General features: G+C 38.5%; 1 long non-coding RNA gene across 1 annotated transcript in view; it reads right to left on the reverse strand.

Moving 5' to 3' along the window:
* Window positions 1-13,848, reverse strand: part of LOC129146836 (uncharacterized) — a 125,246-nt gene that overhangs the window by 49,195 nt on the left and 62,203 nt on the right. The window contains exon 2 of the long non-coding RNA XR_008554105.1: window positions 10,625-10,747. This is a non-coding gene — a long non-coding RNA (uncharacterized LOC129146836). The remainder of the gene's footprint in view (window positions 1-10,624; window positions 10,748-13,848) is intronic.

Raw genomic sequence — 13,848 nt, forward strand, 5'->3', positions numbered from 1 at the left:
CTTGTAGTTCTTTTGTCCAAGTACCCAATTTTATGTCAAATCCAAAGGCAAGTCTGAAGTTTATTTTAGTTTTTCTATTTATTTATGCATACAAGAACTGGAGTGTAGGCCAGAGGTGTAGGGGGTAAGAGGATTCACCAGAGACAGAGTGGGGAGCAGAACAGGCAGATCTACTGAAATCATTGCTGAAGGGAGCAGCAGGCCAGACAGGGGATGTCTGCTGCGCCATGTGGGTCAGCTCCTTGGCTGGGGTTCAAACTCATGCTGAAGTGGCTGGTAATAGCTTGATAGTGCTGAGACTTTAACCCCTACTCCACCAGGGACCCCCCAACTCTGAAGTTTAAAAGAACTAAAAATACATACAAATATATCATCTTCAATGGGCAACAATTAAAAGTTACAAGAAGGTGCTACTGAAGCACCTTGAGTAGCTACTGATGGGCACCCAGGGCATCAGAGTGACTAAAATTTTGTGATTTTTGGTTGTCTGGTTCCATCAATCAACTTTTTTTAAATCTGTTTCAGTTAAAGGGACACACAAATAATCCTATAGCAGAGTATTGGTAAAGGATTACACAAGATCATGTAGTAAAACAGTTTAGCACAATCCTCAGTTACTCAAAAAAGGAAGACACTGATTCTGAGACTAGATTTATTTTCCTTAAAACTCTTTTTTCTTTCCTTCATTTTAGTTTAATGTAATTTATGCTTAAAATTAATAGCTGCCTTTCTTTTCTGATTTGCTTGTGTTCTCTGTGTGTTATCAATTAGCATCTCAGCTATTTTGGGAAACACGTTCTGATTCACCATGGGTGTTGCCACTTTCATTGAGAGTAATTACACTAACAGCAGTGGCTGCTCTTGAACCTTAACTAGCAGTCTTCAAAGGCACTGACTCACTTTCTCCAGCCAGGGGCATCCTGATTACGCCCCTTCCTACCTTACTCGCTCTTGCTCTCAACATATTTACAAGCCAATAGCAGCTAGCTTCAGAGCTCAGCAAAGCCAGGCCCAAATGCTGGCTGACTTCAGCTCAATTTGAGAAATTAGAGGATCACAAGGAAATGTACAATGAGTTGGTAAAGCAAACAAGGGCAATGGAAAGTCTGATATGACTCACACATAAAGATCAATGAAGGAAGTGAATGGGTAGAAGAGAGAATAGCTGAGACAGAGAAGAGCAAGTTTCTGTGTTGTGTGCATTTTGAGATATTCAGTCCCAAAGAAAAGAGATGAAACTTGCCAATGAGCAGATGATCGAATCAAATTTGGACTTTGTTAGTTACTCATTCAACAAATGTTTATGACTTCCTACTATATGTCATAGGGACTCCGCAAGATGCTATGAAGAAATGCTGGACAAAGCAAAAATCTCTACCAGTGGAGAGTTGATGTGGGCTGCCTACCAACATCTGATCAACTTAGCTTTTCTTTTCTAGTTCTACGAGTCTGAAAACGTCATGGGTTTAGAGAAGCCAAAAGAATTTCACTTTCTCTTTTGTTGATTTTTTTAGTAGGAGATTCTTGAGGGAGCTACTCTTGTACATTAAAAAAAAAAAAAAAAAAAAACCCTAGGGAAGGAAAACAAAGAGGGATAAAGAGCTTCACACACGAGAAGGGCCACAAAACCAAGCCTGTTAAACAGCAGAAAATGTGTCAATATTATTAGTGAAGAACTCAAAGATCTATATCTCTTGAAAAAATTTCCAATCCTAAACCTGTGCTGAGGTTACTAAGGCTGAAGAAATGTATTTTTTTTCACAAGCTAACTCAGCTAAAAGCCAGGAATCATCAATAGCTGTTAGAATTTCCCATAATGAAAGCATAGTCTTTGGGCCATAGGTCATGCACTTTATATTTAGAACCTAGAAACAAAAGTAATAAAATTCTGTCCTCTGATTCTCCATAGAACTAAAGAGAAAGATACAAGGTTATAGTGGACTAGTAACTAATTTTAAAATCTAGAGGTTTTACTCAGAAAAGTCTACTTAAGAATTGAAAGATCAAATGACATGAAACTTCAGGTTCCCAAGAATGACTAGGATAGAAAAGTTGGGAAATGATGCTGGGTTCAATGGAGATAGTGTAAGTCAACTAGGTTACCCTGACTGATTTTCAAGAATAAGTTTCTCTTTTTTGAATCTCAATCTCTAGCACAGAAAAATGATTAGCTATTACCTCCCACTAACTTCAAAATGTAGGTCTTTTGCCAAAATATTGATAAATGCAATAGTTACCTAAAGGAGAAAAAGGTCTCTTGGGTATTATTTCAAGGTAAAAGTACTCCCCTCTTCAGGGAAATCCAATATATGAAGTTCTAAGTTTTCAACCCAAAATATGTACATAAATTATGGATTAGAGGAAGGAGTGTTTTTTTTAAGAGAAGGGTTTAAATTCCTAAAATCATCTGTATTACACAAGATTCTCTGAAGATGGCATACTAGTACATTAAAATATGAGATAGATTTGAGTGGCACAGATGAAATTAATATTATGGTCCTTCTTTCACAATATTCAGCCTTTGAATTCAACCTTTGGATATTCAACATTTGGATAAGTCAATAAACTTGCAAGGAGGGTTTGGCTCTGTTAACTACTGGAAGGGTAGAAAGATGGTGCAAAAGTAGTGAGTCACCTGACCTTCCAGAACACAAAAGTACACGGTTTTCCTTCTGTTCCTAATGCCCTTGGATTCCAAGGCCAGCAATACAATTTAAAAGAATTGCCAATGAATTAACCTTATTGTTTTAATAAACTATGTAGAGCATTTACTGACACGAAAGCAGAACTTAATTAAAACTGAAGCATAGATGAGCTGGAACTGAAGACAGAGGAAGCACTATTAAAACCAAAGCTCTCTTTCCTCTCAAGCTCTTTACCCCCAAGCATAAAAAACAAGCAGTGCATGCAAGAAGCAATGTTGATTCTCTATAGGATAAAAATAATCATGCTAATAACAGTACAATGGACAATTACTATGATTATAAGGCATTAATTATATTGAATTGTATTATGGACAATAACACAGTAATAACTACTGAAGTAAATCTCAAAGACTACTTTTAATTAATTGCAGTCAATATACAATTGAAATTGCTTCCCCTAACATAGAGGGAAGGAAGCACAATGGTCTATGGCAGTGGAAAATGGCTGAGTTGGTGGGTGCACTATGGTGGTTAATACCAAGTGGGAGTACCCCAATATTACCTCATTTAAAAATTAATCATGGGCCTCCCCAGTGGCGCAGTGGTTGAGCGCTGGGTTGTGAAGCTGCCCGCAGTATCTGCAGCACCGGTTCGATCCCCAGCCGTCTGCGAGGGTCCCACATGGCATGACAGACCTCTCCTGCCGCCCGCTGCTCCCCTCAACAGTGTATTTTGTCAGTCTGCCTGTTCTGTTCCCCACTCTGGCTCTGGTGAATTCTCTCACCCTCCCGTGCTTCTGACTGTACCTAGTGCTTATATAAATAAATAAATCTTTAAAATAAATAAATAAAAATAAAAATTAATTATAAAAAGAGAAAGAAATTGCTTCCCCTGTTCTCCAGTACTAGAGGTTCTCTCAGTAACAGGGGTTAAAACCATATATATCTGAAAGTCTGAGAAGATAGGTAACCCTTTTGTTCCCCACGTGGCACAGTATCTGGGTGTACTTCTCTCTGAGACCTGGCTATTGAGTTATATGCTGTGTTTTCTCATTTCCTCATCTATCCTTCCAATGAACATCACTAAAAGACAGCCAAGCATTTGTTTCTTGCAACCTAAAAAAGCACTGTTAACTCCTCTGGCTCATTCCAAATCTGCCCAAGTGCTCAAAGATTGCCCCACTACACGAAGGGAAGAGAAAAATCTCTACCTAACCTCCTTCCCAGCACCACTTCTATTCTTGTATATTATCCAATTACATAAGACTTCAGAAAAATCAAAAAATTATCTCATTATGTAAAGATTAGGAATCTTTGATTTATACTCTCTGCTAAAACTCAAAATATAGTCTGGGCTGAAAATGTCTGATAAATCAGGTAGGGGTTTTCAGTGTCCTAATAAATCATTCTCTAGCTGCAGACCTAGTTCAAGAATTAGAAGAGAAGGCAGTCCTGTATTACAGTAACATCATACTAAATGGTATTTTCCACCCAAGCCCTACCTTACTTTCCTCCCTAATTTCTGAAATATGCACCCTTAATTCAAGACACATCTCTTATAAGCACCATATAGTTGATTTGGGGCATTTTAAAATCCTGTGACAAGCTTTATCTTTAAATTAGAATATTTTTAGCATGTTTACTTCAGATGTAATTATTCATGTATTTCAGTTTAAACTACCATATTACCATTTACTTTTATTAGTCCCATCTGTTGTGTTATTTTATTCTCTCCCCCACCCCATCCCTCCCTCTCTTCACTACACTTATTTTATTTATTTTTAATATATTCTTATATCATTGTTCATTTTTAAACAATGTTTGCTTCTCCACCCCCTCAGGTGTAGTCCCCATAGAGTTTCCTTCACCAATACACCTGTGCACCATCACCTCAGTCCCCTGTGCTCCTCCTTCCCTCCCTCTGATCCCTCTCCCTCCTCCCCTGCAGGATGTCTCTGATTTATAATTGTCTGTTTTTGTTTTGTTGTGTTTTGTATTATTATTATTATTATTTTCTAGGACATAGATGTATTTATTCTTTCTTGGAAAGTGGAAATGGGCATAGAGAACACAGAAGGAAATGTTGGGTGCATCCAGTGACAGTGTAGTTGGTAGGAAGGATTTCCCATAGTCTCTTGAATATACAGATAACGGGGATAGACCAGCACACACATGAATCTACATACACATGTTTGATACTGGAGTGTTGTAGATGCAATTGTCTAGATGGTTCTTTGCTTCCAAGAGTACCTCACTGAAAAGATCAGGATAAGGACAGCAATCCATCTGTGGCTGCTAATGGCAAGGTCAATCATCATTTATTTCATTTGTCCTTAGCATGAAAAACCTGTTCAACCTTAGTCTGAGAAGCAACTCTGATGCCTTTCCTCCGGGAAGCCCTGGCTACTAATTGGGAAATGATTCTCTCAATAATTCATAAGGTTTATGCCCCCAGCTAAGGGTAAAGATGGTCATTTATTTAAGAAAATATTTATTCTTAAGCATTTTTTAAAAGTGAAAAGCACTAAGCTAGGTAATATGGTAGGCAAAAAAGATGAATCTTATTCCCACCATTTCATAACATTATGTTACCACGGTTTTAAGAGTTTTATTGTCCGCATCTTTATTGTAAGGTATTTCCAGTCCTTTTTGAGAGCAGTCAAGGCATAAATAATTAATAAATCTATGAACATATCTCTATCCCTGTTCTCAAGGAGTTTATGATCCAGAACTAACTCAAATTACTGTGGCGTTAATCAAGATTGGGCTGCCCTTGACTGCAAGGTCATTGAGGTACTTCGGAGCAGACAGGAAAGCTCCTTTCAAGTGACTTTGTGAATCTCCTGCCCAACAACAGATGCCACCCGTTTCTTTTTTTTTCATCTATCTACTCTCCCCACCCATAGTCAGAGATCTTAGGAACCTGACCAACCACCCCTCCCTTACTCACATGCCCTGGCCAGATACAGGCCCATGACAAAGGTGTGGTCACTGAGATGTGAGAGCAAGTTATTTAAGTAGTTTCTAAGTCAAAGTCACAGAAAGGTTTTCTCTTTTTCCAGATGTTTTGTGCTTTAGTATGGCATCCAGAACTGGAACAGCCACCTTGCAACAAGGTTGAGGATAAGACTGACATGAAAAAGTATCATAGAGCCAGTGGGCTCAGGTACCAGTAATTTGGTTTAGACACGATTTTCAAGGAAAGAATGTAAAGAATTTTTTTTAATTAAATTGATTTTTAAAACTGAGAGAAAATAAACTTTTGGTAACACTGAATAGAATAGTTCCTCTTATGCCCTTTAAAATTTTCCAAGAAAAAAGGTAATAGGATGAGAAACAAATATGATGAGTAACTTTCAAGCTCAACTGTAATAGTCCCTGAAGATTTTAAAGGCAACGTCTTCAAACATGTACTTCATTGCAATTAGGACATTTCTACTAGCTGCTGTTGATCAGATGTTCAACTTTGTCCTAGATCAGGGTTTCTTAACTTTGGCACTGCTGATATTTGGATCTGATAATTCTTTGTTGTGTGGGGTCTATTCTATATAAGGTGTTTACCAGCATCCCTGGCCCCCATCCACCAGATGCCAGTGGTCACGTCTCTCCCCTTGGCTGGGCAACTGAAATACCTTCAGACATTGTCAAATGTCCCCTGGGTGGCCAAACTGCCTCCAGTTGAGAAACAGCAACCTAGATAACGCAATTGTTTTATTCACCTCAACCTAGTATAAGGGGAATATGTATTCATTTTAAAAATACACCTTATTGGGCCTCCCTGGTGGCGCAGCAGTTGAGCGCTGGGTTGCGAAGCTGCCCGCAGTCTCTGCAGCACTGGTTCAATCCCCGTCTGCTCCCTGGCCACCAGAGGAGGATCCCACGTGGCGCGCAGACCTCTCCTGCCACCCGCTGCTCCCTTCAGCAGTGTACTTCGGCCCTTCTGCCTGCTCTGCTCCTTGCTCTGGCTCTGGTGAATTCTCTCACCCTCTCCCTCTTCTGACTGTACCTAGTGCTTGCATAAATAAATAAATAAATCTTAAAAAAAAAAATACACCTTATTTTGATTTTGTAAAAAAATTAACATTTTGAATGCTATACAAAATGTAATGTAGAAAGTCATTCATAACTTACCTCCTCTCAAATATTAACAATTTAGTGTATAAGCCTCAATATTTTTTCCATTTTTGTATTTGTATATAAAATAATGCTCTAAATATAAATGTCATTTCCTGTTTATCTACATATAGTGAATGTTTTCACATTTGTGTATTTACTTCCATGTATATGTGCATGGCTCAGTGCTATTACATTGCATGGATGTCTGATATTTTATTTACCTAACTACTTAAAGATGAGCATTGGAGTTACTTCGAAGCTTTTGCCACTACTATCAACAATGCAGGGTGCATACTTGCATGAAAATCTTGGCATATACAAGTATTTCTTTGGAATAAATTGCTTGAAGTGAAATTAGTAGATCAAAGGTCATAAAACCAGCTCTTTTTGAAGATACAAGTGTACCTACAATATGGAATAACAGATTATAAGAATAAGGAGCAATCTATTGCATAATATTCAATTACACTAATTTATATACCAGAAAAATTAAACTTAGGGAGAGTGGTAAGTAACTTAGCTAAGGTCACACTGTTAATTTGTGGCAGTGAGGACTAGAATTCTGCCCCCTTGATTCCTACTCTGGTATATTAGATGGGGAGAAGAGTATGGAATGCTACCTTTCATTGCTACAACTTTCTTAGATTTTAAAGGAAGCTATTCTCTATTTCACTAGCTTACAAAAAGAAAAAAAAAAGAAAATGCATTGAATTTAATCATGAATAGTGGTTTTCAACAGGAGGTAAGTTTGTGCCCCACTCCCTCAAACATTTGGCAATGTCTGGGATGATTTGGGGTTATTTTCTGGCTGCAGTAGACAGGATAGTCCTCATAACGCAGAACTACAAAGCTCAAAGTGTCATTAGAGTTGTGGATAAAAAAAAAATCCTGATGCAAAGAAAAGACACTTGGATCTAGAGTATATAGGCTATTTTCCATTGTTGGTCCAAGAAAAGAACCAAAAATCCTGCCACATCCCTTCACAACCTCACTGTACCCATGTTCATACTTGCAGGAACCACATGAAGTCACTAAGGATGGAAACGTTCATCAGCCACATCCTTCGCCCCATGATGAGTTTAACCCATTTGATAAGACAAACATTGGACAGCTGACCAGAATGGCAACATCATTCCTGATTAGATTAAGCTAGACTCTGGTTTGACCTATGACCAGAATTGAGTTTCTAATGAATCACTGCAAGTGCACTTTTACCCACCGAAGGTAGCTTTCCCCCACCCCTGGAAGGGTCAGCCCTACCTAGAAGCTCACCACAGTCATGAGCAGATCGCTGAGGAAAGTCATTATACACCTCAGCAAAGCAACACCCATGCTCAAATTCCTCATTAGCCACACTCACCAATCTACATGCCCCCCATTGTTCCTGAGGAGCACAATGAGAATGTAAGAGGGGCCACATGTGCTCCTCCAATTCTTTTATGTGTTGGTCAATAAAGTAGAAGTTACTTCCTATTTTTGAAATCTTGGGGAGTGGGGACAGCCTTTTTACTCTAACTGTGACAAACTTTGCATGACCAAGCAGCACTTGTTTTCACCTGGTTTAGATTCTAATCTTTGTAGCACATAGAACAAGTTGATTTAGGTTGGTTAAATGATTAAGATAAATATACTTACATGCATGTATACATGCATACATTTGTGAGAATTTACATATGTACACACACATACAGGTATGTATGTGTGTTATCATGTAATAAGGAAATCAAAGTTTTCTCGGTTAATACAAAAATCAGTGGCTGGACAGTGATAATTTTATGATGGAAAATTCCAGTGGAAGTCATTTTTAAATAGACATAGGTTACCGGTACAGTGTGTGATCAGTACCATGGCTTTCTCTCCTTACCTTTCTCAGTTCATTCTTACAAGGTTTTACTTTTCTACTTCCAATTAAACCATTCAAAGTAACAATTTATCTTTTCTGAAATATTTACTGCAATGTAGATGGTTCCTTCAAAAGTTCGCTTGTGTCTCAAAATTGTACCTGCTTATCATTAGCAAAAGCCTACAGAGAACAGGAATGCTTTGAATAATGCTTTCAGGCCAAATGAGGGGAAAATATAACATTTAAGGGATCAGTTTTTAATACCAGGGGCGGTCACCTGTCCATGAGTAATAATACTCCCAAGTTGCTCAGAATGAAAAATCTCAATGGAAGAAGATGTCAGCTACATGTTCAATTTATGGAGCACTGGCTCCAGGCCTTCTCACATTTGATCCCCCTTCAAAGGAAAGAATCATGTAGCCCAGGGATCAGGTTAGCAGCTCAAAATTCTTTCTATTGGCAAAAAACATACATATATATACATATATATATATATACACACACATACACACACACACACACATGCTTTTGAGCCCCATTGCAGTTCCCCAGTCAAAGTAAATCCCCTAGGAAAGCAGGTGCAAAGTCAATACTGAAGGGAGCAGTCAACATATGCACAGGGAGCTGCTGTCCAGAGAATGTTCAGAAGTGACATTTGCATGATCAGCCACCCTCAATCTGAGGCTGACGAGAAGCTGACAGACTCTGCAGAGCTGAGAGCTCCTGCTACTTCTCACATGAGCCTCCAGTAGAGATGAGGAAAAATGAAATAACACTGACTTAAGCAAAGATTTAATATATGCATTAAAATAACACTCTCTTCTTTCTAAATGAAACTTTTTAAAAATGAATTTTACCACCACGAATTAGGAGAATAATATAATGGACCATCTGTGCACCCACCAATTAACTTGAGAAATAAAATATAAACACATATGAGGCCTGTCTCATTTGCATTATCCTCCCTCCCTATTCCCACAGCTAAATACTATCCTGAACTTTGTTTTCTCATTCTCATGCCTAACTTTTGCCACATGTATGTACCACATATATGTAATGGATTACACATGTATTCCATAAACAATATTTAAAATGGCTTCTAAAATTAAATAGTGCCCTATTAGAACTATCACTCCTACAACTGACAATTTTTTCCACTCAACATTGTTTTCCAGATTTAGTAGGCAGGAAGTAGCAATTTAAGGTTTTTGAACAGAGGAAAGATAAGATTTTTCTTCTTGTTTTGACTACTATGGTAGCCTTGGGAACCATAAGGCAGATGAGTAATAGTTGAAATAATAATCACTCCAAGACCCCACCAAGGTTGTTACCAGGTCCACCTAGAACGACCTAGTATTAACAGCCTTCAAACAATTGAGAAAAATGATTTTCTCCCTCTTTATGTATTTTGCACACCATTTCTCAACATATAATCTCTCTCCATCTTTTCCGACCATCCCTCTAAAGCAGACATCAAAATGTCTGTACATGGTAAGAAGCAGATAAGATAGATTCATCACGCTTGACACCCCCCCAAAAAAAAAAATGAGAGTCATCTTTGAAGAGTTATAACAGGGAGGGTATTAAAAAAGTTGAGTCCTCAAACATTCAAAAAGCAGTCTCAGTAAGTTAACAGTCACAGTTCATAGGGCCCATCCCCCTAAAACTTAAATCCTGTGAAAGTAGGAATATGTTTGTTCTTCTCTGTAGCCCAGTGTCTAGCATAAGCTTTGCACAAAGCAGACCCACAAAGGATATTTCTTGAGAAATCGGATGATGGTGAAGACAACTGGAACCTCCCTCCCCCCGAAAAATGCAAAGTTAACAAAATTTCAGGGTTTAAATTGTCAAGATTATTGACCTGTTGTAATTTTATGTAGACCCATCTCTATCTTTCCATCACAAACATCCTTTATAGTGTTTTTTCAGTCTCATTAGAAAGGGAAACTTGCCACCTTCAAATACTAATTATCCTGACATTTTCATACCTGAGGCTAAATGTATCATCAATGAGATCTAACCTTATCAGTTACATCGCTGTGCGGCTGTGCTGACAGGAGGGCTGGCAGGTTCCCAGAGGGTATTCTGTCACAGCTGCAAATCAGGATCTTCAAGGAATCATCAAATCTTGCTTCACTCAGGCCCTGAAAGGGAAATTGAAACTTAGATGTCAGAAAGCCAATACATTGCTTTATAATGAGAAATATGACTACCAAGGAGAACAGACTATGCCACTTGTCCAGTTTGAACATCCTCTTTCTCACACAGTTCTGGAGACTTGCTGATGACATTGGGCTTCCCTGAAGGCCACCTGTGTGTATGCCCCATTGCAGATTTGCAAGGGACCCCTTCATCCTCAGCCAGGAGAGTTCTGCTTGCACTTGACCAAGCTCCCCTTCCTCTGAGGTCTTTTTACACAGAGTGGTTTTTTAAGTAGAAGTGTGATTCTTTTAGTACCTTTGAGTCCTTACTTGTCTTTTTATTAGTCATTTTTATTCTTAAAAATAGATACCGACCCTGAAAGCAAGCCCCATAATGGTACCGAGAAACTGGTTTGAGCTTAGAGTCAAAAAAACCCAAGGAGGCTCATTTCAGTGAAAAAGCCTGGACTAGATCCAATCTGTACCAGATGCAAAGGTTGATAAAACAGTTAAAGGTTGATAAAAATATTACTATCTCATGAGAGAAGCATATTTCTTCAAGAAAGTAGTTAAACAGCAGTTCATCAGAAAAACTTGATTCTAAACATTAATTAATCTAAATTGACGAAAATATAGATAAAAAGATAAATAATACACATACTAAAAAAAAGTAAAGAAAACTCAAAAGAGATTACTCTCCCAGGACACTTTACTAATATTTTATAACATCTTTACAAAACTCATAGCACTTAAAATGACTTTGCGTGGTAAAATAACAAAATCATCATTCAACAGTTTATCCGGACATTAGAATATTTAAATCAAATAATTTTGTAAAAACTAACCACTGATATGACCAAAATTTATATTACAAGTAAAAACACTGAATCCATCATAAAAGGCCAATATACTTCCCAGCTTTAAGTAGGCCCTCTCCACATAAAGCCAGTAGAAAATGTTTCCCATAATGCTCAGTCATTAAATATTTATAGATTTAATTTAATTTCAAAACCCATAAAAAAGAAGTAGGGTCCAGTCAAATCATTTGTTAGCTAGCCTATCATGTATTGATTTTAAAGCCATTTAAATCATTTGGGAAATGTCAAAAACATTCTCAGAAAAAGAGTTAAAGCAACTATAAGTTTTGGTTGGTGTTAAAGGCCAAATTGTCAATAATTCCTTTGTGAATTTAATAAGCCTGAGCTAATATAAACCAAAATTCATCAACCAAAAATCCAAAGACTAAAGAGAAAGTATCCAGTTTCCATCTAGTAAAATTAGATTGGTCTGTGTTCTAGAAAAATGCTTCACTTTAGGGAGCTAGGAAATGCAGCTACCAGGTACAAAGGCAAGTAGTGGGGTGGGGGAGGAGAGATGGGTCAAGAAAAATTGGAGAGAAATCCTAAAAAGAAAAAACAGGCTAAGAAACCTTCTATGGGAGAAAGTCAATAGCCAAGTAAAAGAAGGTTGAGAGAAGAAGAAAAAACTCACAGGGCTGGCCATGACGATTTCTAGCAAAATTGTCAAAGCCTTCCCTGAGAAGTGGGACTGCAGATGGGCACTGTGATAAGTATGATTTGCAGAGACCCCTTGAGAAACGCATCAGCACTGGCCCCGGTGGAAGCTCTGGGAAGGGTGTGATTGCCACTGTTATGCAGGCATCTAGGAAGAACTGCTTGAAGATAGCACTGAAGGAATATAACAAATACATACAAACTCCATCAGGATATTTTCTCTGCCGCCTCTAGTTTAAGGGAAAGGAAAAAGAGGGAAACAAGGAAAAAAGCCTGCTAATTCCAATAATCGTGGTGCAGTGCTGGAGAGTGGAAATACAGTTGAGAGTGGACATGAAGTGTCTATGGGCCTGCAGGCCTTTGAACACCAAAACATTAGGCTCTCCTGGTTCAGAGGATGCCATATAATTCAGGGGGGATATATCAGAGAGATTTCACTGTTCCACAAAATCTTTCTAAGCTGCAACTAATCCACTCGGTTCACCCAAAAAGAAAAGGATCACACTAGGATCCCCACTTTCCAGTGCACAGAGGAAAGACCTTCCTAGATCTGTTTCAAAAAGGAATGGCTGGAGGCGCTCCTCAGGACACACCCCACCTCCAGTCACGTAGTCTGTTCACCACACCTCCCCCCTTGCCCATGTATCCAACCTGGATCAACCTAAAGTCGTATTTCCCTCAGAGAATGAAGGGAGACTCAGTGACCTAAGGCTCTGAGAATTCAGACTTCTGATATATAAGGTCTCCTGCTTCTCCTGACCTCTCTGACAATCAGAGGAAGAGATGAGTTTCTAGAAACATGGGGAAATCCTCTGGGCTATACCAATACACAGCATGACTTCCTGGCAAGGGTGCATCGCCTCTGAACAAGATGAGAAGAACAAACCCCAAGATGGGCAGCAACACAAGAAGAGCCAGCTTGAGTATGGGGCAGAGTGACTGGTGGGATATGTCAAGAGAAGCAATGAGACATAGGCAAATGGACCAGCATGAAGGTACGGGGGAGACCAAGGAATTGAAGATAGGAGCGGGCTAAGTAAGGGTAGAAGCACCTCATGGGGCAGACATGGGATTGGCAACAGGCTATGAAGTGGGTGGAGGAAAGACTGCAAAACAAGATTTTTCTTCTGTAGCCTAGTTTGTATCTTAAATATTGCTTCTTCTGCAAGGAGCCACAATGAAACTATTTGTCTTCTTTATTTGGCAATGTGGGTCATTACAAATTGCTGCTTCTTGACTATATTTTACATAAAACCATGAAATCTGAGGCAAAAAACATTGGTTCAAAGTGAAGATATACATTCCTAGGATTTAAGAAGCTTCTATCATTCAAAGGATAAAAGATGTAGAATTTATTCCCATGCATAACTTTCAAAATGTCTTTATCAATAATCTTACATATTCCTCAAATGCCCACACAGGACACAGTTCAGTGAGAAAACAATGTTCACTTTCTTATTTTCATATAAGTCTTGAAATATTAAAATTATAAGAATGAATAACTCTACGCATCTCCCCTTCTTAATCTACAAGCCAAGATGGAGACAATTAAGGAGAATGAATGAGTCAAATGACACCAAGATTAACCCT

Source organism: Talpa occidentalis, unplaced genomic scaffold (genome assembly GCF_014898055.3).
Source record: "Talpa occidentalis isolate TD23 unplaced genomic scaffold, MPIMG_talOcc4v2.1 talOcc4.5, whole genome shotgun sequence".
NCBI classification, from domain to species: Eukaryota; Metazoa; Chordata; class Mammalia; order Eulipotyphla; family Talpidae; genus Talpa; species Talpa occidentalis.